The 6449-nt window shown below is 37.2% G+C and overlaps 1 long non-coding RNA gene across 1 annotated transcript; it reads left to right on the top strand.

Annotated features, from left to right (window-relative positions):
• The first annotated feature begins 1947 nt into the window (after positions 1-1947).
• LOC311058899 lies at positions 1948-6076 on the top strand. Its single transcript, XR_014602092.1, has 5 exons — positions 1948-2047; positions 3895-3943; positions 4410-4457; positions 4763-4901; positions 5565-6076. It is a non-coding gene; the product is annotated as an uncharacterized lncRNA (long non-coding RNA).
• The last annotated feature ends 373 nt before the right edge of the window (positions 6077-6449 follow it).

Below are 6449 nucleotides of genomic sequence, written 5' to 3'. Positions count from 1 at the left end.
TTATGACAACGTCCACACAACGTTGCAGTCTAACATCATTAGACGTTGATATTTGGTTGGTTTTAGGTTGTGTTGGTAACTGACCAATAATCAACGTCTGTTCAACGTATTATGCCAACATCGTGTTGATGTAGAATACTGACATGCTATTGTCGGGTATTGTGACCAAAACCCAATGTCTGCTAAACTTCATAATGAAAAGATCTCCTCAACATTCAAACCTCATTAGATGTAGATATTTTGCTGGGTTAATGTGGCTGTTACTTAAACAAAATCCAACATAGTCTGGCTGTAGAATATGGACAATAAGTACTGAAGGTTGTGACATAGAGTAATGATCTAGCATCTGTTTAACCTGCAATAGTCCAACCAGAGCAATTGGTAGCTGTTTCATCTGTGGTTCAACTATATTCTTCCAGATGAGCTACAGGGCCACCCCATGGCCCAGAAAGGTGTTTGTGCAGTTCTATAACCCTCAGCCTTTTCCAGATAACTGAATTTGACTTTCAGACAAATACCACCAAGTTGCTCCTGGGGCACATGCCAGCATCCCACCTATAGTGAACCTGTGGCTGTATATGAGACTGATTAGCTACAGGTTTCTTTGCCAGTGTGGATTTAGAAGTAGGCAACATGGTTAAGGCCAGTTATACCTTTTCCCTTCCGCTTTAGCAGATGTTAGTTGTCGGTGATCAGCCAGCTGCATCTTAAAGGAATGCGACCGACAGTGAGGTAGGTAGACAGCCATGTCAACTCTTTATCGTCAATAATTTGCCCTTAGTTTGCTTCAGGAGACCTTCCTTAGTTCCAGAGGGCAAATTCAGTTTCAGCTTATGGCTGCTCAAATGTTTTATGTTGAGCGCTTGGGGTGGGTGGACTGTAGGGGTCCACCCCTACAGTGTCTTGCTCAGGACACTTCGCCCCGTCCAGGGCCTTTGAGGCAAACCGGGGACCTTCTGATTATCTAACCAGTAACCTATGCTGCCCTAAATAATAAACCCATATGAAAAGAAATGCATCAATACATTACAATGCATAGACACCGGCCTACCTCAAAACCAGGGTCTTCCTTAGTTGTGACATATGGAGCAAGAGTGTGTGACTGTGACACCATTTATCATCCACACCACTATGTATGTACTACTGGGTCGACGGAAGGGCGGACAGATGGACAGACAGACAGACAGACAGACAGACAGACAGACAGACAGACAGACACTTTTTTTGTTACCCTTTCAGCCTAAATGCATGACTGTACCTCATGCTGTTTACATTTCTGACTAATAAAGTAATCAATCAATCACAAAAAGTAAAATAATTGTTTGCCCTGATATGTAGTGGAGTAAAATAATAAAGTATCAAAAGATAGAAACACACAAGTGAATTTAAAAAATACAATGCTAAGTACAGTACTTGAGTAAATGTACTGATTTTCACCATTGTTCATGTTTCATAGCTGTTGCAGTTCTTTATTTTTGCATTATATTAATTGCTAATCAAATAAATGATTGAGGGAAATATTTCACTTTTTGCATTAGGCCTACAGCATAATGCCATATGACACATACAATGTAAACTGACATTTAACATAATAACATTGGGCAGACATTGAGGTTTGGTCAAATATCCGACAACAGCATGTCAGTATTTGACGTCAACCTGACGTTGGGATAATACGTTGAACAGACGTTGGTTATTGATTAGTTACCAACACAACCTAAAACCAACCAGATATCTATGTCTAATGATGTTAGACTGCAACGTTGTATGGATGTTGTCATAATAATACATTTCAAACTGGATTGTCAAATGTCTCCTCAAATCACTGAGCAGTATAGCAACGTTCTGCTCTTTCATTGGACGAATCATTGGACTTGTGGGTGGGACCACAGTTGTATAACACCAGACTGGGCGGGGCAACAGTAACTGCTGCAGGAGCCTGCAGTTTGAATTTGGAGGGAGAGAAGACAGGAAGAGATACTTGTTTGTGCATGGAGATGTTTTTTTGACCATCCCAGGACTTCTAGAATCACAATCTTTTGCACAGGTGAGTTCATAATTAATTTCCTTCTAACTTGAAATGAAATATTTGACTGTTTGTTTTTAAAATAAAGTTCTACATTCTGTTTATGACCGAGTGAGGTGATTTCTTCATATTGCAAATCAGTCATGCTTTGTTGTTTTCTTTTTCTTTTCCTTTTCTTTGCATGTTTTTGAAACTGGCAGCATTGTTTGAGTAAATCCTTTGCCCAAAATGATTACAGTACCTGCCTTTTGTGGCAAAACAGTGGGAACTAGAAAGAGGCTATACTGCATTAACTAGATGGACTGATCCCCATTGCTTTGTGTTGGTGGCTTCACTGGCTTGGTGCTGCTGAGTTAAACATTTGAATTGCAGCTTTTAAAGCTAATGTCTTATTTTAGGTGAAGTTCTGTTGTTCATGCATGATTCATGTTTTCAGTTGGGAATGTGTGTTATTGAAGGGTAAAGCTCACATGCCTCACAGCCTGATTTTTGTGTGAGACAGTGCAGTGTAACTAAAAATCAGGCATAAGGGTTGGTTGCATTTGAATAGCCTTGTGTAGGTATCATAGTTTTGATTATATTAGCTTGTAAGACATTATTTTCAGTCTAATATTGGCCAAGCCTAACAGTAAAGCCCACCTAAAAAAAAATAAACATAATAGAGGAATGTAAACACTATGTTGAAGATTGATTGGTAAGTAACCAATCCCCAACGTCTGTTCAATGTATCATGCTGACGTCATATTAACATAGAATACTGACATGCTGTTGTCAGGTATTGTAACCAAAAACCAACGTCTGCTTAACGTCATTATGCTAACAACCACACAATGTTAAATTCTAACATCATTAAGCGTTATTTTTTTGTTGTTTTTAAGTTGTGTTGGTAAGTAACCAATACCCAACGTCTGTTCAACATATCATGCTAACGTCATATTAACATAGAATACTGACATGCTGTTGTCAGGTATTGTAACCAAAACCCAACGTCTGCTTAGCGTCATTATGCTGACGTTCACACAATGTCAAATTCTAACAACATTAAACGTTGTTTTTTTGTTGGATTTAAGTTGTGTTGGTAAGTAACCAATACCCAACATCTGTTCAACATATCATGCTAACGTCTTATTGACGTAGAATACTGACCTGCTGTTGTCGGGTATTGTAACCAAAACCCAACATCTGCTTAACGTCGTTATGCTAACGTCCACACAATGTTAAGTTCTAACATCATTAAATGTTGATTTTTGTTGGTTTTAAGTTGTGTTGGTAAGTAACCAATGCCCAACATCTGTTCAACGTATCATGCTAACGTCAAATTGACAAAGAATACCGACATTCTGTTGTCGGGTATTGAGACCAAAGCCCAATGTCTTCTTAACGTTATGACGTTAACGTCTACACAACGTTAAATTCTAACGCCATTAGACGTTGATATTTTGTTGGTTTTAATTTGTGCTGTTAAGCAACTATAATACAACGTTTTCTCAAAGTTTTTTTCATTTCTGAGGAATGTAAACACTATATTGAAGATCTATTGGTAAGCCATCTTAAGTTGAAATATTGAAGTAAGTCCTGTACAGTTGAATGGCCCAAACAGAGTGAAGAACAGTTAGTATTTTGCCATAACCGATACTTGATATACAGTAGCTGATAATGAAGTAGCTGTACTGTAGCTGTCGTTTTCGACGCTGTTCCAGCCCATATTGAATTTAAATGTCCACAGATGTTTCGGAAGGCAGAGGTTGCCTATCTAATCTGTTTTTTTGTGTGTGTGTGTGTGTGTGTGTGTGTGTGTGTGTGTGTGTGTGTGTGTGTGTGTGTGTGTGCGTGTGCGTGTGCGTGTGCGTGTGCGTGTGCTACTTCAGCTTCCAAACACCTGTGATCAAGACTTGGTGAGCCTCCACCAAGTCCGAAGTAAGTATAATATCAGGGCGTTAATTTGAGGGGTAATATGCTTTAAATTGGTTGTAATTTAAAAATATATATTGAATTAGATGATTCAGGTTTCCCACGGTAGTGACTTTCCTGGAACATTTTGAATTGAGTTATAAATTCCCACAGGGCTGTGGGCATCCTGATGATAGTTTTTTGACACAGTTAAACATAACAGGCACAGATAAACTAGTAAACATTAGTCTACAGTCAGCAGTGTAATGTAAAAGCAGTCTTATAGCGTTAATATTGAAAGGGTAGGGATGTGAAGTTTCACTCAACCAACGATTCGATATAATTCACCATACTGGGTTCACAATACAATTTCTTCTTGGGTTTTCTCTGAAGTAGTTGTGCCACGGCATGAGGCCATTGTGAGAAGTCTCTATCTTGCGTCAAGTATATTTTTCATTCATAATGTGTTGTGTATTTCTTATTTTCATGCTAGATGTGGTACATCAAGAGGTGGAAGGTCCTCTCAAGTAGAATACATCGGGTAAGTACCTCCACACTGAACTTCACTATTATTTGACAATAAAGCAACATAATTTTGATTTAAAACAAGTTTGATTTTTCACCGCTATTAAAGGCATCAGGTTAACGGCTATACAAATGAGGCATCATCTACAGTATATGAATAGTTTTGATGCGATAGCATCAATATATTCTAAAGAAGTATTTGTATAATTTATTCGTCATGTCCCTGGTGTTTAAAGACCTTAAGAGGTGTAACGATAGAATAATATCTTAGCTGTCCACTTAATATGGCATTTTCCTTCCTGTGACTTTTACCATACTCAGGAGGTAATTCATTGGATAATGCACCCAGAAGAATGATGCCGTTCCTCATGTCACATGAATTGACACTCCAGTACAACCTTTGTTGACATCATGGCAAGAATAAGTCCCCGGGGCCTGTGTCTTTTTGACGTTGCATATGGTAAGTTAAACATTTTAATTGCCCGATGTAACTTTTCCTTGACCTTTCCGTTATCTTTCAAATTCAAAAAGGAGTGCTACAAAATGTTGATTATTTTTATATACGTTGGCAGTTATGCCTAAATTCAAGAGTTTGGAATCACTGTGAAAATTAAGTAAGTACAGCCAAGACACTGATGATAATAATAATAATAATAAGGGTAATAATAAGGGTAATAATAATAATAATAATAATAATAAGGGTAATAATAATAATAATAATAACTTATATTCTTCAACATTTCTGTTCATTAAATAATCCACCAAGTGCAGCAATATCTTTAAAGACCTTAGGCATTCTAGATGTCATATTCTCTAGATATCCAGGTCAAATTTCACCCCATATTTTCAGTAGAATTTGCCGTACTTTGAGACTGGTTTGTATAAAACTTCTCATGAACCTTACGGTATAGCTGTTCCCAACATAGGATTTAGATCAAGCAATTGTGATGGCCCTTCCATCAGAGACAGTACTCATATCTGCAAACTCAGTTAATTTAAAAATCATAATTTCTCACTGATTCCAAACTTTTGAACAGATATCTGTCAGTCATTAAAGATGTTTCATAATGTAAAAATCAAGTTAGAGTTATTAAAATAGCTTATTTCTGTCATTTATCTTTAGGGGAACTAAAGAAGAATGCAACCCTCAACAAATTAAACAGAATGATGCAGAGAAGACTCTCCAAGTGATTTACGGGAGCTCAGTGTTATTTCTCTCTCTTTTTAACGTTTTTGCCCTTGGTGCATATGTTATAGACATGCCTCAAAGAATGCACTTCATTGTTTTTATTGATTTGTACTGTTTAGTTATTTTAAAGTTTCACAAATGGAATCATTTTCCTACAAAGGCACTTTGGGCTCTGAACCTATTCACCAAACCTGTAACTGTTTGGACAACAATATGACTTGTAATTTCTGTTTGTTTATACTACCTATTCAAATGTGCCAATTACAAGTTTAAAAAATATTTAATAATGTTGTTTTATTAAACTTTGTCAAATAATATTGTCTGATATTGTATTTTCACCTTGGTAAAACTTGACACTGAAACAAGATGTAATTTGTTGTTGGTTGTCTGACGTCGTGATGATGAGATATCGACGTCAAAATGACGTCTGGAAGATGTCCTGTTCCCACCGCCCACTCAGTGGGCACAGGACGTTATTTTAACGTTGATATCTTGTTGTGACAAGATATCTACGTGACAAGGTAACTCTGGAGGTTGACGTCCTGCTAATGTTGGATTGACATTTTATTCTCAACTAAAATACAACGTGATTACAACGTTAGAAATATGTCATATTTTGATTGTACTCTAACGTTGAGCCAATGTTGTACTATGACGTCAACCCGATATAAATTTTCAGCTAAAATACAACTTGTATCCAACGTTGGGAGTCTAACCTTTAATCAACGTCTACATAACATCAGAGATTGACGTTAAATCAACGTTAGTTTAAGATGTCAACCAACGTCAGTTTATGACGTCAGACAAACGTTAGGTTAT

The sequence above is a fragment of the Gymnoscopelus microlampas genome, assembly GCF_963454915.1.
Source record: "Gymnoscopelus microlampas genome assembly, chromosome: 13".
In the NCBI taxonomy this organism is placed as follows: domain Eukaryota; kingdom Metazoa; phylum Chordata; class Actinopteri; order Myctophiformes; family Myctophidae; genus Gymnoscopelus; species Gymnoscopelus microlampas.
This window is presented reverse-complemented; position numbering and strand designations above follow the sequence as displayed.